Below are 25,198 nucleotides of genomic sequence, written 5' to 3'. Positions count from 1 at the left end.
TATTTTTTCCATTAGTAAGACTGCTTTTGAGACTTTGAATGGCTGAAGGTCTGTGAAGATTATTAGCAAATATGACATCAAGGTTCTCAGTGTGATTTCATAACAAATTTAGAGAGATTACTTTTCAAGGACATACAATATCAAACTCAGTATTTAATAGGGGAGTTGTTTCTAATTAAATCTTTTTATATTTTAGCTCACCAAATTGGCGTTAAAATCACCTCAGCATCTGGCTGCTTTACTGCTCCCAGTCCTAGTTTGGATTCTATACTATCAAATGCATTTGGTTGGAAAATAACTGATCTATTTGGCTAACCCCCCTGCCTCTGTGTGTGTGTGTGCATGCACCTCAGTTGTGCCCAATTCTATGCAATCCCATAGACTGTCGCCCACCAGGCTCCTCTGTCCATGGAATATCCCAGGCAACAATACTGGAACGGGTTGCCATTTCCTATTCCAGGGGATTTTCCCGACCCAGGGATCGAACCTGCGTGTCTTGTGTCTCCTGCATTAGCAGGTGGATGGATTCTTTACCAGTGTGCCACTTGCAAAGCTCATATCTCTGTAGGACCCTCCTAGAACCTTGCTTGCTGAGACTGGGAACATAAAGCCACATTCTAATATCAGTGCATTAGGTACTGAAGACCAGTTCAAGCTTTACTGAATGTATTTCCTTCTACTCCCTATTTCTTTCTTCCCATTTATTTTTTATTCTCTTTAGATTATGCACTTTATGAAAATCTTTCCCACTGCAATCATATTTTTTGGATAGGGCCTGTATCTTATCTTGTATACATCCTAACTTACCAGTGCTTCAGTTCAGTTCAGTCGCTGAGTCGTGTCAGACTCTTTGCGACCCCATGAATCGCAGCATGCCAGGCCTCCCTGTCCATCACCAACTCCCAGAGTTCGCTTAAACTCACGTCCATCGAGTCGGTGATGCCATCCAGCCATCTTATCCTCTGTCATCCCCTTTCCTCCTGCCCCCAATCCCTCCCAGCATCAGAGTCTTTTCCAATGAGTCAACTGTTCGCATGAGGTGGCCAGAGTACTGGAGTTTCAGCTTTAGCATCATTCCTTCCAAAGAACACCCAGGGCTGATCTTCTTTAGAATGGACTGGTTGGATCTCCTTGCAGTCCAAGGGATTCTCAAGAGTCTTCTCCAACACCATAGTTCAAAAGCATCAATTCTTCGGCGCTCAGCTTTCTTCAACAGTCCAACTCTCACATCCATACATGACCACAGGAAAAACCATAGCCTCGACTAGACAGACCTTTGTTGACAAAGTAATGTCTCTGCTTTTCAATCTGCTGTCTAGATTAGTCATAACTTTTCTTCCAAGGAGTAAGCGTCTTTTAATTTCATGGCTACAAACACCATCTGCAGTGATTTTGGAGCCCAAAAAATAAAGTCTGACACTGTTTCCACTGTTTTCCCATCTATTTGCCATGAAGTGATGGGACCAGATGCCATGATCTTCATTTTCTGAATGGTGAGCTTTAAGCCAACATTTTCACTCTCCTCTTTCACTTTCATCAAGAGGCTTTTAGTTCCTCTTCACTTTCTGCCATAAGGGTGGTATCATCTGCATATCTGAGGTTATTGATATTTCTCCCAGTAGTCTTGATTCCAGCTTGTGCTTCATCCAGCCCAGCATTTCTCATGATGTACTCTGCATATAAGTTAAATAAGCAGGGTGACAATATCCAGCCTTGACGTACTCCTTTTCCTATTTGGAACCAGTCTGTTGTTCCATGTCCAGTTCTAGCTGTTGCTTCCTGACCTGCATACAGATTTCTCAAGAGGCAGGTCAGGTGGTCTGGTATTCCCATCTCTTTCAGAATTTTCCACAGTTTCTTGTGATCCACATAGTCAAAGGCTTTGGCATAGTCAATCAAGCAGAAGTAGATGTTTTTCTGGAACTCTCTTGCTTTTTCGATTATCCAGCAGATGTTGGCAATCTCTGGTTCCTCTGCCTTTTCTAAAACCAGCTTACCAGTGTATTATATGTAGTAGATTTTTGCTGGATCTCTGGTAACTAAGAATAAACAAATAAATGGGATACAGACTATTTGATATTAGTGTTTTAATTTTAAAATATAAATGTAAAAACATTTGTATCAATTAATAAAGCTTCTAATAATGCTATAATAAATATTCTGTTCTCCAGCTAAACGCTGTACAGTGGTTTCCATTGTAAACTCATGCTATATTTTACCAAGTACTTGTTCTGCACATAGACAAATTAATGTTAGCCTTTATTTATCTTTTTAAAACTATAGATATTAGTTGAAATATACATATTCAACTACCTATGTCTCATGACTAATCATAAAGATATTATGGAAATGTAATTCCTAATTTTAAGTATTTCTCTTTTACAGTCACACAAAAAGAAGTATTAAGAATTTCCCTTTGAGGCTCTGAAGGCTAAAGGTAATGTCCAATATTTTGTTCGATAAGTTTTCATCTTCCTGAAAAGTTTCGTAGTATTAATGACCTTCAGCTTACTCCCTCAGGTTTTTTCTTTATTTCCCTTTAACACATTAAATAAACATTTCTATGTATACCTAAAAATAATCTAACATTATGAGTCAAAAAAGAAAAGATTTGTTGTCTCAGAATATATCAGCCTAAGTAGGTGTTGCTGTATCCCTTCAGCCTTCTATTTGGGAATGTACTATGGTCCCTCCCCTGATTTTTGAAGCAGTTTGGAACTCTTCTGATCTTATGCCCTGCCCTTTTCCGAAATAGACATGTTGGCTCAAAGTAAAAAAGTCAGTACCTATCCCTTTTTAGGAAGAGCTTTACAACTAATTATAAGAAATAAAAATACATTTTTGAGGAGATAACAAAACCATGTAGACAAGATTTAGTGGCTACTCATAGTCAGAAATCCAGAATTTCAGGCAAGAAGTTTACAATAGATGTGTTGCTGCCTTGTGTATAAAGAGCTCGTAGGGTTTGAAGAAAGTTTCTGATACAAGAGGGGGCTGTAATTACTTTGCTTCTTACACGCATGGTTAGATCTTCCAGCTAGAATAACATGGTAGGGTAATTTATTACAGAGGAGTAAATCACAGATTACATTGGGGGGGGGATAGGGGTGGTGTGATCCAACCATCAGTTTTGTGAACACATACACTTAAGCATGTGTGATAGCTTGTTTTTAATTTCTTTACACCAGTGCACACCTCAAACATTCCATTTAGCAGTGGGATATGCAAATTGTTCCAAATGCAGCAGCAGTACTTTCACCTGAATGTCAAAACTGTCAGGGAGCTTTAAATCAAATCTTTATAACATTAAAAAAAAAAAAAAAAACCAGCCAGCCCCAAGATTGAGGCACCAAACTCACTTCATAAACTTGATTCCCATACTTTCAAAAAGCTTCTGTATGTCAACAGGGTAATGTCAAAGTTCTCATTCACCTGCTTTCTAATTTTAACCTTTTAAGGATTTTATTTTATTTGGCTTAATTATGATATTTTCTACAAATTAATGATAAATGCCTTGATTAATAAAACCAAATGTCAGAGAAAATGACAACTTGATGAAAAATTAATACTCGGCAATATTTTAAGGTACAGAAGTACTAAAGATGTACTCTTAACTTCATACTTCATCAGCTCCTTCTGGAGGTGGGTAACCAGAATATTTCTTGCACTTAAGTTTTCACAGCCACATGTGTAGAGGCATTTTAGCGTAATTTTAAGCTGTTTTGACTACTAGCTGTTATAGATATACATATATTCTTATTTTTTCTCTTTCTTTTGCCTCATAGTATTATTTATTTTTACTTCAAAAAATCAAAGTAAATTATATTTTGAGTTGGTTATATTGATGAAGCTATCATAATAAGCATCCAAATAGTAGTGTGTGTGTATCTCATAAAGCAAAATGTAGTAACTAGTGATTGGTTACCTGCTAGACTATTAATTTATTTGGTTATGAATATTCATTTGTTATACTTTAACATTATTAAGTAAAAATAGTCTATATATAGAACACAGCCTTTCAAATGAAAATAGATTTTTTATGGACATTTGCTTTTTAAAAGTACATTTTCCCTTATCTTTCCTTAAAATACCTGAATACCAAAAAAGAGTTGTAATTTGCCAATAAACAGTTGGTAAACAGTTGGTTAGATAAAATTAAAGAATAAGAAATATGGCTACTTTATATTTTCTCCTTTTACTGGAGATCATGGTATTGAAAGTTACAAATATCTGATTTGTTTTTCCATCTTCACAAATATCTGGATGATTTTTGAATGTGAATACTTAAATAGACAATTAAATATGCAGAAATGGTACGGTGGAGGATTATAGTCTATGTCAGTTTTATTTCCATATTTCAAAGATAAAGCTACCAAGCAAATCAGAGAAGGCACAAGGACCTCTTCCATGCTATGCTTTTGTTTGGTTTGGTTGTTCAAAGATAAAAAGACCCACACAATATACTGTCAGTGAAATGGACTCATTTTGACCATCTGTTCATGTAACGACATGATGGTCATTCCTATCAACAGAAATTTTTGCCAGCTAATGCTAAAAATTCCTTTTTTTTCTGTAATATACTGGAAATTTCTGGCTATGTGTTCTAGGCATGTTGCTAAGTGCAGTAAGATAAATCAGAGGGGAGGGTTGGTCTACATCCTATAAATATAATATATTGCCAATCCCAAGGAAAAACCTTCTTCAGTGAAGATTTCTAGTACTATATAAAATTGGAGATGAATTGTGCTGAATCTTCCCTTAGCTGGCGCTAGGTTTTATTGTTGTGTCTTGCCTGGTTCCAGACATCCAGTCTGTACTGGCAAAGCTGCTTGATGAGGAGAGGCCACCAACATCGCCGCCCTGACTGCTTACATACCTGCCATGAATAATAGATCTGTCAGCTAGTTAATCACTGCATTGTAACCGGCTCTGTTTCCCCTTAGCTGATCACTGCCCAGAGAAGTTTTAAGTTCCATTGTAACATGAAGCTTCTATTATGTTTCTATACCTGCATTTATTTGTATGCAAAAGCATTCATTCTTCTCTTTTCATACACCAGTAAATAAGACATGCCCCACTTCTCTGACAGTTCTTAAATTACATAGTAAACAATGTACTTTCCCCCCCTTGTTTATTCTATTCTTCAGCCTCTCATAAATTTACTTCTGCATATAAGCCAATTAAATTTTATTCATTAGTTGTAAGATTTGGAAATATTTACACCTGCCTCACAATCCACAGTTTTGTAAGTTTTTAGTTGAGATTATAGTTATTTGGTGTAAGTATTATAAGAGAAAATCATCTTTTCCCCAGATGAACAAAGGAGATAGACTAAAACCTGAAATAGCCCCTTAAAAGACTTTTGCTTGGTGTTAAGTTGTTTGATCCTAGAAATGAGGACAACCAATTCAACCTTACACAGTTAGAATCTTTAGATTTGGGGAGTTGAGTTATGATATTTTAAGCCTGATGCTGATGTTCTTTGACAAATCTAAACCTTACAGGAAAATAAACCGCATTAGATTATCTCTTATCCAGTGGGAAAACAAACAAACAAATTAGACCATATATTCTCTGTAAATGACTTTTTAGAAATTGCGTTCTCTCCTCTAAACCTACAGTATTTTATACTACAAGGTCAGGCAAATGAGACCTTACTGGTTTAAAACTATTAAGGTAGTTTCCAAAGTTGCTTAATGTATAAGTTAAGTGCCAGTAGAATGATCAGTTCTATTAAATAGGATTCATTTACCATATGTGTTTATTTTGGAAGATTGTATTTTTATTAACTGAATAAACTACGCTCATGGAACACAATGATAAGTAGAGTAATCAGAGGATACCAAGGAAAACCATGACTGTTGTCCATGAAGTGCAGGGGTTTTCCTGATGAAAAGCTGCACTCATTTCTCCTCCCTACCTACCATTTCTCTAAATATCCAGGTCTCCTTTGTATCCTTTAGTGATGACAAGATGTTTTTTATTCCTCTAATGAAGTGGGAAGCAGATTAACATACTTTCTTCTTGAGAATTAGATTACTTATTGTAGTACTGCTCAACATATCTTTGTAATACTCCCCGACCCCTACCCACAACTAATTAGTGACTTTCAGAATTAGGGAAAATCTTAGTTGTGTGGTGGCTCTATATTTACCAGCAATCAAAGAAGTGTTGCTAATACACTTGTCAGTGTTGAAAAAGAATTAAGTAAAGGGCCAGATGGTTGAGCCCAGGACCTATCCAGAGCCCAGTATGTGTGGGCTGATCCAACGGAATGAGAAACATTAAAAGGCTAAGGGGAATCAGAGTTTGGCTTTCACTTATAAGAAAAAAGAATATTTTTCAAATGTGTTTTCTTATGATATAATGATTTACATGTTTGGATCTCCTTTGTACCAGTAACATTTGAGTGCATATATTTCCTTGTGCATCAAGAGCCAGTAATGTTTATGAAAGTCTCTCTTCTGAGATGTGTAATAGGACATAGTAGTAGCATTGAAATAAAGCAGTTACTGTGCAGCAAACATTTTTTTCTGGTTCAGAGAAGAGTTTTTTGTTCTCAAAGTTATGTTTCTACTATTATAACTTACTTATTATACTTTATTATACTTGAATATCTGTCTCTTTCATAGATTCTATGATTCATGATATGAAAAATCTGGTTATGTAATGTTTCTATAGTACATGAACAGAGGAGGAATTAGTAAATCTCCCTTAATGTTTTATTGTAATAAAAGCATTGTAATAAGTGGTTATAATAAGATTTAAACTGAAGAAATTAAAACAGCAAATTCCTTTCTTTTCCTGTAATTGTCTTTGCATGCATACATAAACATCTTATTTCCCAGTCTTCTTTCAATCCTTTTCATTTATTTTATCTTTAATATGTACTTTTGGAAGCTGTTTTAAATCTTTTTGGTTTCTAGAATAGATGCATGCGTCAGCAGATTGCTGGGTAGGTAAACTGAGTAAATAGAGTATACATTATTTTTTGGATTTTTCTTCCCACCATAACATACATAATTCTAGAAGAGACTAACTAACTATAAGCCTCCTGCCTTTCTTCTCTTCCTTCTTTCCACCCTCCAGCAAATATTTATTGAACGTTTGCTCTGTGCCAAGAACTTCCTAGGAGTTAGACGTAGCTATAGAAAAAAATGAGACATAGTTTTTCCCCTTTGGGGGACTCATAAGAAAGGGTGAATGAGTGAAAGTTGTTCAGTTGTGCCTGACTGTTTGCAACTTCGTGGACTATATGGTCCATGGAATTCTCCAGGCCAGAACACTGGAGTGGGTAGCCTTTCTCTTCTCTGGGGAATCTTCCCAACCCAGGGATTAAACCCAGGTCTCCTGTATTGCAGGCAGATTCTTTACCAGCTGAGCCACAGGGAAGCCCTGATAAGAAAGAAGAAGGACTAATAAGAAAATAAAATACACACATAAGTAAACATTATAACATAGATATATAACTGACTTATTGTATATATAAAAAGATATAAAATGACTTATTTTTATGGACTTCTGAATTCTGACATGGGTTAAGAAATTTGGTCTTCAATGGCATGCCTTCTTAATAGAGGAAATCTTCTAGATTTAAAAAATATAGGCAGGCAAAATTATTTCAGATTTTGTCTTGAAGGGTGGTTGGCCTTGGGATCAAGATAGGTGCAATGATATTTACTTACAAGGTGAGTCATAAAGAAAGCAATTTTATAAGTCTGGCTTACTATATATAATATGGGTTACCTCCATAAGTATTTTCAATCTCAGATTGAAAAACAACGGGAATTTCTAGTATTTTTTTAATTATAAAAATTATTTCTTTAAAAATTATTTATTAATGCTCCATAGTTTGAGTTTATCTGTAAATTGTGTAGTAATAGTGGTGATGAAAGACTAAGTGATAGTAGTGTATATTTTTTCCTTCCGTTCTTTGGACATGTGTGTGGAATATTTTTGTCTGCAGATCAGATTGTTCATTATGCTCCCTTTGGATGTGTTTACAACTTGGCCTTCCAGCCTTGCATGCTCATTCAAAGTCATTCCAAGTCATTATGCTGGACTTCAGCCTTGTTCGGTAAAAAGGCCATTTCCTCCATCAACTGTCCACTTGGACATGCATTCTTTTTACTCTCAAAAAGACTTTATATGCATTCAGAGTATATTAGCTGGATTTGTCAAATTACTCACAGATAATCAGTTTTTTAAAGTTATAATTTAAGCTATGACCTCTCAAACTGTGAATTATAAGGTTTGACCCTTTGGTTCACTATTTGACACAGCAGCCATTAATTACAGTTTTTAAAGAACATTTTATTTCAGTTAGAATTTGTGTTATGAAAACAGTTTAAGTATTTTCCTTTTAACTTTATGGGAAAAATGTTGACATGTAAAAATAGTAATATAAATATAAAATATATACATTCAAATATAACAAGTAGCTGTCCTGCATATACATGCTATATTCAAGTATATTTATGTATATTTATATATGAAGTCTATTATATATAACTATAGTTATTTTTATATAATAACCTATGAGTTAACACTAAGACCATACCTATTTTATTTAACTGGTGTCAGAATGAGACTGAATTTTTAATATTTAGCAGGGTGAGAGGAACTTTATTACTAATTGATTCTAGGTTTTCCCCTTTTTTGTGTTGAGCAAGGATACAGAACTAGGTGCCTATACATTATGCCCAGTGTCTGTTAGCAAATTTGAAAGTCATCAAGATGGTTCTACGTAACATGGTGAGGGAGAATATAAACTAGTCTGCTGCTGCTGCTGCTAAGTGGCTTCAGTTGTGTCCGACTCTGTGCGACCCCATAGACGGCAGCCCACCAGGCTCCCCCGTCCTTGGGATTCTCCAGGCAAGAACACTGGAGTGGGTTGCCATTTCCTTCTCCAATGCATGAGAGTGAAAAGTGAAACTGAAGTCGCTCAGTCGTGTCTGACTCGTAGCAACCCCATGGACTGCAGCCTACCAGGCTCCTCCATCCATGTGATTTTCCAGGCAAGAGTACTGGAGTGGGTTGCCATTTCCTTCTCCGATAAACTAGTCAGTGGTTTTCAAATGTGCATAGCTCAGGGTACTGAGATGGAGAGTACATGCAGAAAGGTCAGTTTAAGTAAGTGCAAGAAGACATCCAGATATGTGTACACTTTGCTGGTATCCTCCATATTTGAAATGGAGGAATGTAGTGTCTTCTTATGGTATAAAAAGAAGATAGGTATATATTTGAAAATAGTTCTGCATATGGTTTTCTGTTCCTTTTTAATAAAAATCTAATAATATTGGATGATTTCTTCACTTCCAAAGTAGTTATCTTCTCATTTTGTACTAAACCAGGTTTTTTTGCTGCTAAGTTCACAAAATTAAATCTGAAATATCATGGAGAGATGAGTATTTAAAAACATCTGAATATTTTTCTTAAAGGTACGTAACCATCCCTTTGTATTTCAAGTATATTAAAAAAAATGGTTAATTTGGTTTTGGTCAGATTCTTCTCTAGCTAAGTTTAGCATGATATTTTTCATAAGAAAAGTTAATTTATATGATGACATTGAAAATAAAGACCTTTTAAGGAATGTGACCCTTATAGGATCTATAGTATTGTTGCTAAAATTTTTCCTAGGAAATATATTTCCCTGTATGTTCTTTGTACTTTAAGATTTAAAAGAAAAAATAATATTTACTTTATAGAAACTCCAAAAGAGGAAATTGATATTCCAAAAATAGGCAAATACTTATCATAAACTATGTGTTTGCTGCTGCTGCTGCTAAGTCGCTTCAGTCGTGTCCGACTCTGTGCAGCTCCATAGACGGCAGCTCACCAGGCTCCGCCCCAGGATTCTCCAAGCAAGAGTACCAGAGTGGGTTGCCATTTCCTTCTCCTATGCATGAAAGTGAAAAGTGAAAGTGAAGTTGCTCAGTCGTGTCCGACTCTTCTCGACCCCATGAACTGTAGCCCACCAGGCTCCTCCGTCCATGGGATTTTCCAGGCAAGAGTACTGGAGTGGGGTGTCATTGCCTTCTCCAAAACTATGTGTTTAGTTATTTCTAAATTACTTTTAAAACAGGATCTAAACAGTAGAAAGTCTTTTTCTAATTAAGCATATAGTTTGGATTGGACTATTTTCCTTTAAACCCATTAAATTGTGGTTTTTAAGGAAATAGTTGCCTCTATTTTTTTTTTTTCTAAAAGCAAAAATTAAGTCAAATTATATTAACTAAGGGTAGAATTTTTGAAAGACAAAAAATTTCTGAAGCTAATTGTAAGCAAATTTTTATTTCACCAACTATGTATGTTTCCTTTCCCATGCAGTAAGCTTCTTGAGGGAAGGGAATATGCTTTCTACATTCTTTCTGTTTAGCTCAGACCAGATACTTAATAAATGTTTATTGAATTGATCAACCTATCAATAGACTTAAAGAAACTAACTGTAGTAATTGATTCTACTTAAAATTTGTCCACAATACAAGCATAGCAAAAAAAGGATTCTTAAAAAAAATATATGTCTACTAAATCTCCTTTGGATCACTGCTACAGGATTCCCTCTAGGTCTGAGCATTTGTTTTCATGCTTATTGTGACAGCTCAGTAAGGAAAGAACGGTTTTGTCCTATATGCTACAATGAATTTAAATTCAATTTTAAGACAAAACACATTTTTTAGGTGACAAAAAGAAAGACCAAACCAAACCAGTGACTTGTCAAAGAAGTTTTATATCTTAATACTTGACGACACTAAAGGATTCCTAGTCTTAGAAGGGTTTGAAAGTGAAAGTGAAGTCGTTCAGTCGTGTCCGACTCTTTGCAACCCCATGGACTGTAGCCTACCAGGCTCTTCCATCCATGGGATTTTCCAGGCAAGAGTACTGGAGTGGGTTGCCATTTCCTTCTCCAGAGGATCTGCTCGACCCAGGGATGGAACCTGGGTCTCTCGCATTGTATGCAGTTGCTTTACCATCTGAGCCACCAGGGAAATATTCTAAATTTACACTGTCCTCTAGTGATGATAGTACTTAGTATGAAACAGCTTTTTCTTTGTATTGACTTACCCAGGATCTGAAACTTAGGCAATAATTAGCCTCTTAAATGGATCTGTTTGGAAAGCATTATAAAATAAGAACTCCCTTCCCAAAGAAAGGTGCAGTTGTATTAAGGCTGTACTCATTTAATGGTGTCTCAAGTGAAACAGGTGTCTTCCCCACTTTGTTCTCCAGGAGCAGCTTTGTAGATCTAAGCACTGCGTATACAGCACACAGTGGCACTATTAAAAAATCAGAATGAGGCCAAGGGAAAATTCATCTAGGATCCACACACCTAAATGCAGTTAGTAAACAGAGACACCAACTCTCATTAAGCATAATTAAACCTAATATTGACTGTAAACTGTTACTTACCTTAAACTTCTCTGTAGAGAATGTGGAAAGGGATTAACCTAGCAGATTGGGACATTAATAACTACCTCTTTCACATTAAAGTTACCATCAAGAAGGGCTGTATTCATAAATAAAACATAGAGGGGGTTGAGAGACTGAAAATATGTAAATTTACTTTATAAAAAGGAAAGAAAAGCCTAATTTAAAAAAAAAAAAGTGAGCTGTGAGCAATGCCAGCCCCAGCAAAATGGAACTCTGGCTAATCATTACCAAAAACACAAAGGCTGAAATAATCACAGAAATGTGTCCTTGCCTTCTGACTGACAGCATCTGCTTCACAGGAGACTCCAGTTCAGCCAAGTCCATTCTTTGTCATGCATAACCTCCTCCACTGCTGAAACTAATGTGGGGTTTGAGGAGAGGATGAAGGAACTTGGGAGAAATAGGATTTCTTTCCTGTTTTTCTCCAGTTGTTAATAGTTCTTTATTTATTAAATTGATTATACTGATTGTATAAATGTTGTTTCATTTGTCAGTAAGAAGTTACAATGCTGTTTTTTGTTCAGTCAAAATGGTTTGGTAACTGGTCTCCTGCTACTATTTAATAATCTCCTTCTTGGGTGCAATCTAAAGAGTGTGTTGTGAAGGATATAAAAATGTCAGCTAAATTTAAGATCAACTGTTACATTTTTATATTATACTGCTGCCCCAAGGGGGGAAGCTAGGATGTAGGAGATAAGAATTTAAAGAGAAAAGAAAAGTAATGACAATACAAACTTACCTACCAGCCTAAGACACATCTTTAAACTCTATCATTCTGTCTGTTTGCCGTGAATTTGTGCTATTATCTATTACTTGTTTTGTATCACCATTCCAATAAGGAACCATATACTCATTTCTGGACTTTCTTGTTACTTAACAGGGTGGGGTTTTTCTAATTTTTGGAATTGAATCTCACATACAACCTTGGTTATGGTTGTAGTATTAAACCGTACTTTAGGTAATACATGTTAGGCCCACAGGAACGTCTTAGTGCTAGCATGCTAAATTTTATCATTGGTGAGCACCAGAGTGATATAGTGGTTGTATATGTAGAAAAGAGAGCTTAGAAATTAAGCCTGGAGCATGTATTCTTTTTTTTAAGAGAATGTGAGATTTAATTTTAGAATAAAACCCCTAATTTTTCCCCTGAATTTAGTTAGTTTCACAGCTTATGACATGAACTAATGAAATAGAAGTAATTAATGGACAAAAGTCTATCCTTCATTTCCCTCATTGAGCAAAAATTCACAGACTGGTTGGTTGACAGAGGATGAACAAAAACAGCAAGAGTAAGAGTACTTCTATCCTCCATTCTTGTAGCAATCGTGACATTATGAAATAACCATAACAATGGCACTCTTATTAATCAGACATATTTATACAGAATTAGTGTTGGCTTCTGCTCTATATTACCTTTAGTTTTACATGAACTTTTATTATCTGTGCATATCAAAAGAGACGTGGTGAATGAACAAAGAAACCCTGTTATGAGACAAGTATTATTTGACATTTTGGGAAGCTCTTATTATAGGGTTTCCTCTTAAGTGAGAATAACGGGAAGGTTGTCATTAGTTGCACTATTACAGACACTCTGGATTTTTAAAAACAGAAACGGAGCCCACTTTTTTCCTCGAAGAAGATTCATTAGTTAGAATAATTCTAATGATCTAAGACTTCTGAGACTTGGCCCCCTCTTCTTCTTGCTTTATCATGTGAAACAATGACCCCATAAGGCATCTCTTTAGATACTTTTTCCTGTGGTTTACAGAGCAAAGTTTAGTGTATGGTTCTCTTATTTTTTTTTAAGATGTATCATCATATTCAGACTTTGGGAAAATCTCTGATTAAACCAAAATACAGATGACTTGCAAGGTCTATACCTGTGCTGGAATCCAGATGCCTGTTTTTTTTTGGTTTTTTGTTTTTTTTTTTTCTTCCATCCTAAAAGAGGATAGCTCTAAGTAAGTTCCTTTGAGGTCTTCTGGCTGGCTACAGTGCAAAGGGTCACAAAGACATGTCTGAGCAAGTAAGCGCGTATGTACGTGGCAGGCTTATGACAGGTATGACTGGGAATTATGGTGGAAAAAAAGCCTGACTATGGGTAATATTTAATCATCTCTTAAAATTACAGGAACTATGTGTTCAAAACCTGACCAGTTGCCATGTATTTAGTTTTTCTAGAGTTTAGGATAAAATTTTAAATCTGAAAATAAGAAAAATAGGTGAATCACCACAGCTTCAATACATCAGCTGCCTGAATAAGGAGAACAGTGATTCTCAAAGTGGAGAAAGTAGAGATCAAAACTACCACCTGTGGGGTCTTTTGAAATTAACCTTCCCCAAGTAGACAATTATGTGTATAGATGCTTATCTGAGAGCCAAAAATACTAGAAAACAGTTTACCAACGGATAATTAGGCTGCTTTTAATCTTTTGAAGTTTAAATATAGAAAACTGAATAGCAATTTTTAAATCACAGAATTTTCCTCTATCCTTGTCCTATCTTCCTATTTTATGTTAACAGAGACAGAATTTGGATTTCAGTGAAAAAAGAGCAACCCCCCCCACCACCAAATAACACATAAACGCTCAAGAAGAAAAAAAACAAACAAACAAAAAAACAAAGACTGTCAAGTTTGAGGTTTGAATACATGTAAAACATGCTAAGTTTTCTGAATGAGCCACAAAAAATCATTAAGCTTTTCCTAATTACCGATCTATCTTGCACAGCAATAGAGAAGGACCTTTTCTGTATCTTGAAGTACTTAAACTGAATCCTTTAAAATTATTTCCATATTTTTAACTTCTCATGTTTTCGATTATACATTTTAAATTGGATGCTAGAAAGACAGGCAAAGTGATTTTACGTGTGGCCATTCTGCCATCTCTACATAGGGGGGATACTTAAAACCTATTTAAAATAGGAGAGATCATCCTTGTTGAGATTCATGGTATTTCTTGGCTTTAAACTCTAGAATGAAATATCTTTTCATTTTAGGGACAGTAACCGAACTGAACATTTTATACAGGTTCACTGTATACCTTTTTTACTACTTATAAGGTACTTATTGCCCAAATAGCACTTGAAGGTGGTTCAAAGCAGAATATATTTGAATGTTTAAATTCTGACCAAGATTATGGTGTGTGGGGGCACTCTTCAGTGTTCTGGGTATTACAGGTATGCAGTACCAACTCGTCTTAAATTCAGAGAAGCTGAGGTCACTGAGGAGAGCCACCAAATTGAAACGTAGTTCAGTAAACTTATTTTGCGTCAGAAGGTAATTCATCTTAACTTTCACATATATAATTTTCAAGGAAATAAATTCACCGGTGACTTAAAATCACTAATTTTCTTTAGAAACTAATTATACATATATATATATATGAAAAGGCCCTGATGCTGGAAAAGATAGAAAGCAAAAGGAGAAGAGGGCAATGGAGGATGAGGTGGTTAGAGAGCATCACTGAATCAATGGATGTGAATCTGAGAAAACTCAGGAATATAGTAAAGGACAGGGAAGCCTGGAGTGCTGCATATCATGGGGTTGCAAAGAGTCGGATATGGCTGAATGACTGAACCAACAACATATATGTGTGTGTATATATATATATATATATATATATATATATATATATATATATATCCCTCCTATGACCTAATCTAAAGCTAGTTATATTTTGGTATAACACATCTTTGGTAATAATTGCATCCTTTCATTCACCGCAAGACATTATTAGTGCTAACTTTGTGCAAAGCCTAGAGATATACAAGTGAAAATATAGGGTATCTGCTTTCAAGAGACCTATGAGTGGCTGAGGTCTCAAACACAAAAAAATTCTATAAGTATTAATACTCTAAGAGGGGCCTAAAAAGTTATTATGGGAACATAAGATCTACTTGGGAGATTAAAGAAGGATTTACAAAGATCATATTCAAATGGAGATTTGAGAGATTAATAGATTTGATAGGTGAAGGGTAGACAGAGGGTGGGGGTGGATGGGTAGTTGCACTGGGAAGAATATTCTAGGACAAGGTAACAGTATGCATGAATGCCCTGGGGAATGAAAGAGTCTGGCTCAAAAAGAAATGGCAACTGGTTTAGTAAGGTTGCATCTTAGGGTGGAAGTAAGAAGTGAGATTGGATGGGTAATGTTGGTCTATAAAATGCCCTAAATCCTGTACCAGGGAGGTTGGGTTTTATCCTGTCACTGTTGATCAGCCGCCGGAAGACCAGTATAAGATGATGTACTTAAGAGTGGAAAGACAATGATCCATATGATGATCAAGTGGGTTTGAAATATGGTGGAGGAGTTATAAATAAGCCAACTTCTTGGATTTGGTGAATGAAAGGTTCATATATAAAGACAGAAAATGCAACTAGCTACTGCTCTCTCTCTTCCATATCTACACTCAAACTTCACCAGAGACATGTTTATATTGTTTCCATTTCCTCACCAGTGCAATCATCAATTCACCCCATCTGCCTCCAAGACCTGTATCACTTCACTAGTGTAACTCTTATTGAGATCTCATTGAGCATTTCATGTTTCTGACCACTTCCTCCTTTTTGAAATGCATTCTGCCCTATTTTCCACAGCATCAGTCTCTTCTGACTTTCTTCCTAAGCCCCTTGTTTTTCCCTTGATATCTCTTTTGTCAGCATCTTTTCTGATATCCAGTTGTCAAGTGTTGGTGATCCTAAAGTCTGGTCCAACAGGCTTCTATCCATAACCAGTATTTTTGGTGTTGGTATAGCCATAACACATTGAGATGTTTTTAGAGGATGTACTGCAATTATTTTAAGGTCTTTTTTTGGGGGAGGATCATCTTTCAAAGGTTATATTTAAATATACAGTCTTGTATTGTTTATTATGGGCTTCCCTGGTAGCTCAGCTGGTAAAGAATCTGCCTGCAATGTAAGAAACCCTTGTTCAATTCCAGGATCAGGAAGATCCCCTGGAGGAGAACATGCAAGCTATTCCAGTATTCTTGCCTGGAGAATCCCTCTGGACAGAGGAGCCTGGAGGGCTACAGTCCATAGGTCACAAAGAATAGGACACGGCTGAGCGACTCAGCACAGCACATATTATGCGTACTTGCCTGCTAAGTCATTTCAGTTGTGTCAAACTCTGTGCAGCCCTATGGACTGTAGCCCACCAGGCTCCTCCATCCATGGTATTCTCCAGGGAAGAATAGTAAAATGGGTTGCCATGCCCTCCTCCAGGGAATCTTCCTGATCCTGGATCAAACCCACGTCTCCTGTGGCTTGTGCATTGCACATGGGTTCTCTACTGCCAAGCTACAGGAGAAGCCCATTCTTTATTACAGTAATATAGTCAACCACATGCCTCCCGGTGAACTCTTATGGTAAATTCATTTTGTTTTTGAACAACAAAATGTTGTTCATTTTGTATTATGAACAACATAACTTTTGTTCTAATTTGTACATCTTATAAAATCTTCCTGATGTTTATGCTTTAATATTAGGCCATCAGTTTCTTAATCTATATATATGAGGAGCCATACCAGCTCCTTAGGATTCCATGGTGCTGTGGCTTCATATTTTACTACTGAAGAGGTCAGTGGACTGGAAAGGATGTGAGGCTATCACTTTGAATTACATATTCAAAGCTTATACAAATGGTTGCCTTTCTTATCTGTTATACATCTACACTTCACATTTTACTTCCTATTTACTTCCTATAGTTCCATGTGTGTGGAAATATACATATGTATTCCTAATTCTGTGTTTACTTAAAATTTTTTGCACATTTTTTCTTTGAAATGTTGATCAAAATATTTTTTAACATGTGAATAGATTTTATATTATGTTTACTGCACTAACCAATGCTTATTTAACCCCACAGGAAACCCAGATGTGAGAGTCTCAGTTAACCAAGTGAGGTTTAAGATTTTCAAGTGTCTTAACAGTTTTGTGCATATTTCCCTTCTTTGTCTTTGGTTAACAAGTTTGCTTCTAATTCTTTTGTGATTAGATTGCATTGCCGGTGTATTTTCAGTTCTCCGTAAAAAATGGCCACTTTAGAGACAGGTTAGTTAGATATTCAGGACAGTTTTCTATTTAGTCAGATACAATATAATGCTAGTGATTTATATGTGTTTAACTTATTAATGAATTTTAGGACAAGCTTTGTATTTGTCATTATTTTGAATCCAGAACCTCTAAATTTGTCTGCTTCAAATACATCTGAGGCATGGGAATCTATTTAATGCCTTCCATATGCATGTGTGTATGGGTGTATGTATTTGCTTAGTATACGTGTATAAATTTTTATATTAATTTAATAAAAATATCTTTGAATTTCTGCATACTACTAGCTGATTTAGTCCATTGGTATAAAAAAAATGAACAGACAAAGTTGAAATAAGAGCAATAAAAGAATACTCACTTGGTTTTGGTGTTGCTGTCTCTGCAAATTGGGCTTCATTTTTCTTCTTATGGATTTTATTTATTTAATCTTACCTATAGCTAATGGATTTCCTTTCTCAATTTGAATAATTTTTACTGCACATTTGCAGTGTGCAGTCTATCTGGATTTGTCCCCAAGATCTTTCTCTATGTGGTCTTCTTCTACTCATTTGAGCAGTCTTTCAACTTAAAACAACTAAGTGGTCTTTCTATCCTCATATTTCTTTGTTCATTTTATCATTTAAATATACAGTATATTATTCTCCATTTCCACTTTTATCTTCCTTCATGTCCATCTTTTTGTTTCTTCACATTTTATCCAATAAAATATTTGAAGGTAAGCTGTAAGCTGTGTGATTTTCTGTTTTAAAAACTCTCCTTTAGGGTTTGTTTGTTCATCTCTAACTAATCGTCCTTTGGTGCTCATTATGAGATGTGAGGAAAGTGAGAATTCTATTCAGTTCCTCTTGGGATCCTGGAAGGAAAATAGCTGGGTAGTTTGGAGTAGTTGTGAATTTTAGCTTCTGGTCTATTTAAATCTGGGTTTACATGTAGTTTGGTCCCCAGCTAGCCAGAGATTGGAAATTTTGTGAAAAATTCAAATGCAATTTTACCATTTTTGAGTAATTTATAAATTTAGACTATTTCTCTTGATATCTTCAAAATATCTATTATTTAAAACTTGGGAGAGCTAATTTATCTGTAAAGACTATACTCTGCTCCAGAGAAGAAAAAATTACCCCACTCAAGTGCAAATGTAAATATTATGCTTCAATGGGATGTTACCAGCAGATTCTGTCTTTATTTTCAAAATTTTATATATTATACTGTTCCTAGATTCTGTGAGTAAGAATGACAGATGAAGCATTATGAGCTGTTTATCACTGTCATAAAAAATAAGTCATAGGAAGTAAATATCTGGACTCTAAAAAATATTACAATTTCAGTTCTTTAGGCCAGAGACCATAATTTCTCCTTATTGGATCTTGTCTATAGAAGAGAGAATCCACCAAAATAAATACTCAGTCAACATAAACTGACGGTGAAAATTCCTAAAGTCTAGCCTTGAAAGGGAGCTTTATAGAGTGTCTTTGTAGCCTTAAGGAAAACCTCCCTCCTGGAATGCTATGTATTAAAAAGTACAGATACTTGTGCATTTTTAGTACATTGTGTGGGGAGTGACATACGTGGAACTCCATTAATAGCAATTTATGTTGTGTTCTTTTCATTTCATTTTGCTAATGAATTTAGTATCAGATTGATGGGTGCTTGGAACAGAAGGCTTAATTTGCAGTTTAAGTAGAACAGTGTATATTTTCCAGATAAGGGCCTACAAAGTGATCTCCATTGGAAGTGAAGCTCTCCATACAAAAGGATACTTGGAAACACTCTTTTCAGCAGGTATGACTTGAGTTAGAGATCTTTGATCTATAAATTCACATTTCTTTATAGAGGGGAACATCACCTCCCAGGTAGCACTTGGAAATGGGTGGTTGTTACAATGACAGGAAGCACTATTGGAATTTAGTAGATAGGGAAAAGACATGGCCTTAAGTCCTATAATAGGTGGACTAATTACTTAAAAGGTGGCATAATCAGCTCTCAAAGCTAATATTTGGGCAATCAGAGAGGTATCACTTAGAGTTAGTAGTTTTCAAGCATTTTCATAAACCACACAAAGAAATGCATTTAAATCATGACTTTGTATGCTCACATAGATAGATACATATATACAAAACAAAAATTTTACAATATTTACCCTTTCTGTGCATGATACCATTCTTCCATTCTATCCATGATACCAATATTTTCCATTCTGCCAATTTTATCTCATTCTATCCTATTCTATGTTTCCTTTTCTTTTAAAGTCTAAAACTGCTATCTTAATTTCAAGACCACTGGACAGTTTATTTTTATTTATTTATTTATTTTATTTTTTTTAATTTTTATTTTTACTTTATTTTACTTTACAATACTGTATTGGTTTTGCCATACATTGACATGAATCTGCCACGGGTGTACATGAGTTCCCAATCATGAACACCCCTCCCACCTCCCACCCCATATTATCTCTCTGGATCATCCCTGTGCACCAGCCCCAAACATCCTGTATCCTGTATCGAACACAGACTGGCAATTAGTTTCTTACATGATAGTATACATGTTTTAATGCCATTCTCCCAAATCATCCCACCCTCTCCCTCTCCCTCCAAGTCCAAAAGTCCGCTCTACACATCTGTGTCTCTTTTGCTGTCTCGCATACAGGGTCACCATTGCCATCTTTCTAAATTCCATATATATGTGTTAGTATACTGTATTGGTGTTTTTCTTTCTGGCTTACTTCACTCTGTATAATCGGCTCCAGTTTCATCCATCTCATTAGAATTGATTCAAATGTATTCTTTTTAACGGCTGAGTAATACTCCATTGTGTATGTGTACCACAGCTTTCTTATCCATTCATCTGCTGATGGACATCTAGGTTGTTTCCATGTCCTGGCTATTATAAACAGTGCTGTGATGAACATTGGGGTACATGTGTCTCTTTCAATTCTGGTTTCCTTGGTGTGTATGCCCAGCAGTGGAATTGCTGGGTCATAAGGCAGTTCTATTTGCAATTTTTTAAGGAATCTCCACACTGTTCTCCATAGTGGTTGTACTAGTTTGCATTCCCACAAACAGTGTAAGAGGGTTCTCTTTTCTCCACACCCTCTCCAGCATTTATTGCTTGCAGACTTTTGGATTGCAGCCATCCTGACTGGTGTGAAGTGGTACCTCATTGTGGTTTTGATTTGTATTTCTCTTTTAATGAGTGGTGTTGAGCATCTTTTCATGTGTTTAATGTTTTAGATGACTTTAAATTTCCTAGTAAGATCAGAATAAAAGACAAAATAACTTGCCTTGGTTTCCTTTTATTCTAAGCAGAGTTTAGAATTTCCATATGAGACTGGTCCAGATTTCTTTGGGGGAGAGGCCTGGGCCTATAGCCAGCTGTCCTGCTATAAGGCCTAATTGCCACCTTGCCCCTCTGTTGCTGAGGGATAGGGAAGGGATAGGGGTGATAGCTAGGGAAGGGAAACAGAGAGCACTACCCCAGCTCACTGCTGGCATTTGGATCTAAAGACTCAAAGTTGCCCCTGTGGTACATATTAGAAACCACATGGTGTTATGTGAAAAGGTACAAAGTTCAGTGAGATGAGAGTGAAACTCTCTGCTCTTCCTGTCAGAGTGAGTCATCTGTAAACTGTGGGATGGTGACTTGGCATATTGGGTCTTTCCCTGGCATATTGTTGATTGAGGCAAATGTAGAGTCAAATAGCCTCCATGATTTGGTGCAGTGTCTAATTTATCATGGTTGTGTAAAGTTAACCAACTTTCTTGGCTTTCAGAATATTGTCAGAGTATTAGTTTGTCAGAGTATTTTTGATTGGCATAGTTATTGATGGCAGTTCAGTTCAGTTCAGTTGCTCAGTCGTGTCTGACTCTATGTGACCCCACGGACTACAGCACGCTACGCCTCCCTGTCCATCACCGAATCCTGGAGTTTACTCAAACTTATGTCCATTGAGTCACTGACGTTGATGGCAAGCCTACCGTTATACCTTAATTTTCTTCATATCCTTTACCTAAAGGGATTATACCAATTATATCTATTCTCACCTGAAGGAGAGAAAGGTTAATTTGGGGAAACAAAGCTGCCCTAATGATTTCAGTATGTCTTCTTCATGGGGGTCCATTATTTGCCTATTTTTAGGATACCTACCCTGCTCTCTAAAGTCATAAGAAAACCTATAGAACAGGGTTTAGTCACAGAGAGGGGAGCTGAGCATGGGTAATTTTCTGCTATCATCTTCCTGGTCCATGTGCTGTTCTCATGAGTATTTGTCTATCTGTTTGACTGAAAAGGCCAGGATTTAACTTAATCTCTTGCTTTTGTTGTGTTGACCCAGTGACGAGTGCAGAATGCCTTGAGTTGGAGATTTATATTTAGGGAGTGAGATCATAGCAATCATTTCCTCATCCTGTGAGCTGAGTTTATTAGCATTTTTTGCACTCTTTGTCAGTATAGTATGTTCTTATCTGGTTGTTTAGAGACCTTGGTCCTATTTGCAATAGTAGAACACTTTTAGTATTAAATATTTAGCATTATACATGGTACTTCAGATGCATCTATAAAGTAAAACAACACTAACTGGCACCAAATTTTAAAAGGGATTTAAACAATTTGACTTAGTATGTCACAAAAGTTGCCCTTTCTTATTTCACTCTTTCTAGATTCCTTTCTGAGTTACTTTCCACTCATTGTTTTGTGAAAATAGATGCATTTATTTATGGACAAAACAAAATAAAATGTGTTCTCCTCTTTCCAACTTTTAGTTCAACTTTGCCCAGATAAACAGACTTCATAGAAAGCCAAAGTTAGAGATGGAGTGATGGAGTGACAGTTCTATTTTCCTTTCTTCATTTAGAGCCACCATTTCTTATTTGAGGAAGAACTACCAGTGTCATAACCATCCCTTACAATGAGAAAAAGGTTACCTGTGAGACATCATTGTGGATGATGTCAGGGCTGAGTACAAGAGCTAAGATAATTAAGACTTGTCCCACTTGAGTTGGGCAGCATGGAAAGAAACAGTAATTTTTAAAAATTTTGTTCAAGTCCTTTGAGAGTAGTTGTCATTAAGTCAGTGAAGCCAAGATCAGAGGACAAACCCAAAGCACAATAGTGCAGCTAACAAGTGAATTCAATCCAAAAGCTAAAAATGAAGAAAAGCAATGTGGAGAGAAAAAGCAAAACATTTCCGGGAAAGCTGTGTGAAAAGAACTGAGGAAACTGTATCTTGTTTATATTGGTCCTAACCCCTTGGCATAGGAATAGTATGTCTGATTGTTCATTAGTGTGCAAAGGTAGGTAGCAGGAGGCTCTTTTGGTCACTGATTACTGCCATTTAAGAAGTTGCCCATGAGATACTGGAGTTGGAGTTGTCAGGATTCATCCACAGTCATGGAATGCTTGATTACCCTGTGCTGATAAGGGGCTGAATGCTTGATCTCCAACACACCTACCTTGGGGAGATTTTTGTATGGGATGAAGCAGAGTTCCAGACTTCTTGGTGGCCATGATCAAAGTGCTTTAGGAGCTTTGTTCACAGCAGTGATGGCTGCAAGTGAAAGCATCTTTTTTCCCGTGTTGTCTATGATCAGCCAGGGCAGAGTGGGATCTATCTCTGCAGGATTTTGTTCCAGACAGGACCCAGTGAAGTTTTTCCATTCCTCTGATATTTCCCTTGGGGAGAGCTTGGTTTCTAACAGTATTTGCTGTTGAGGGCATTTGTTGTTGTTGTTGTTCAGTCGCTAAGTCATATCTGACTCTTTGTGACCCTAGGACTATAGCATGCCAGGCTCCTCTGTCCTCCACAATCTCCCAGAGTTGGCTCAATTCATGGCCACTGAGTCAGTGATGCTATCCAACCATTTCGTCTGCTCCTCCCCTCTTCTCTTTTTGCCTTCAGTCTTTTCTGACATCAGGGTCTTTTCCAATGAATTGGCCCTGCAAATCTTATCTTGCTTTGGAAGAAAACTGTGACTGTTCAACTTTCACTTTTTCTCAGTGCTCTGTTGAAGCATGCTGGAACTGGTGCTTCTTAAACTCACTCTTTTCTTGGATGGATCTTTCTAGACTCCATAATCTCAGCTTAAATGATACTTCTTCAAAGCAACTTTCTTAGATCATTCATACCATGGCACAGTGTTTATTTCTTTCTTAGCATGTAGTCTTACCTTTGTATCTGTGGGGGAATTGGTTCTAGAACTCCCAAGGATATAAAAATCTAGGATGCTCAAATCCTTTATATAAAATGGCCTATTATTTGCATAAAATCTACATACATCCCTTTTTATACTTTAGATCATCTCTGGAAATTTTAAAAAATACTTTTGATGGTTGTGTGATTGTTTGAATCCACAGATGCAGAACCTGTGGATATCAGCTGTGTATGGCTCCAGGAAATTGTAAATATCTGTATCAATAATTACATTTACATTTATTATAAATGTATATAATGTGGTATATTTGGATTTATGTCTACCATTTTTTGTTTCCTGTTTATTCCTTCTGTTTTCCATTCCTCTGTTTCCCATTTCTTGTCTTGTTTTCAGGTTATGTGAACTTTTTTATCATTCCTTTTAGTTTATTTATTGTGCTTTTGGCTATTTATCTTTGTATATTTTTAGGGGTTATTCTATAGGTTATAATATGTATATGTAACTTTTCACAGCCTTTTTAGAATCAATTTTTGTCACTTCAAGCAGAATGTAGAAATTTAGTCACCATATAAGTTCTCTTACTCTCAAAGTTTTGCAGTATTGTTGTTATATATTATCTTTGTATATATGTGTGTTTAGTTGCTCAGTTGTGTCCCACTCTTTGCAATTCCGTGGACTGTAGCCTGCCAGGCTCCTCAGGATTCCATCAGAATCCATGGGGATTCTCCAGGCAAGAATGCTGGAGTGGATTGCCATGCCCTCCTCAAAGGGATCTTCCCAACACAGGGATCGAACCCAGGTCTCCTGCATTACAGGTGGATGGATTCTTTACTGTCTGAGCCACATCTTTACATACATTGAAAACTGTATCAGATAATGTTGAGATTTTTTTCTTTCAACTATCAAACATATTTTAAAGAACTTAGGAGAACAGTTCATTCTGTTTACTCATGTAAACTCATTTCCTTTTGCTTTTCCTTTGTTATTGATGTATAAAGTTTCCTCTGTTATCATTTTCTTTCTGTCTGGAGAATTTCCTTTAGCAATTCTTTTTTAAAAAATATAAATTTATTTATTTTAATTGGAGGCTAGTTACTTTACAATATTGTATTAGCAATTCTTTTGGAGCAATTCTTCTGGCAACCAATTTTCCTAGTTCTTTTTCACCTGACAATATCTTTATTTCACTTTGATAAAGCTATTGTTTACTGTATATAGAATTCTATGTTGATGGTTCTTTTCTCTCAGCACTTTTTAAAAAAAAGCATATCATTTCCTTCTGGCTTCTGTGATTTCTGATGAGAAACCCATGGTCATTTGGATCATTGTTCCCTTATAGGTAATGTGTAATTTTTTCTAGATGATTTTAAGATATTTTTCCTTATTTTCAGTTTCCATAGTTTAGTTTTCATGTATCCAGATATAGGTTTTTATTGCTGTTGTTGTTATTGTTGTTTGTTTGTTTCTATTCTGTTTCAAGTTTGCCATTCTTCTTGAACCTTTATATTTATGTATTTCACAAAATTTGGGAAGATTCTAGTTGTGGTTTCTCCAATTTTTTTATTTTTTTAAG

General features: G+C 36.0%; 1 protein-coding gene across 50 annotated transcripts in view; it reads left to right on the top strand.

The window, feature by feature from the left end:
• The window catches only part of ZBTB20 (zinc finger and BTB domain containing 20), an 863,472-nt gene that overhangs the window by 171,615 nt on the left and 666,659 nt on the right, over window positions 1-25,198 (top strand). For 48 of the 50 annotated variants that reach the window (XM_060417945.1, XM_060418065.1, XM_060418031.1 and 45 more), the window contains one exon: window positions 2,386-2,437. The gene's annotated coding sequence lies outside the window, so the exon portion shown is untranslated. Of the gene's footprint in view, window positions 1-2,385; window positions 2,438-19,182; window positions 19,262-25,198 lie in introns of all 50 variants that reach the window. The other 2 variants (XM_042233799.2, XM_060418090.1) reach the window with 1 other exon arrangement.

This window comes from Ovis aries, chromosome 1 (assembly GCF_016772045.2).
Source record: "Ovis aries strain OAR_USU_Benz2616 breed Rambouillet chromosome 1, ARS-UI_Ramb_v3.0, whole genome shotgun sequence".
NCBI lineage: Eukaryota > Metazoa > Chordata > Mammalia > Artiodactyla > Bovidae > Ovis > Ovis aries.
This window is presented reverse-complemented; position numbering and strand designations above follow the sequence as displayed.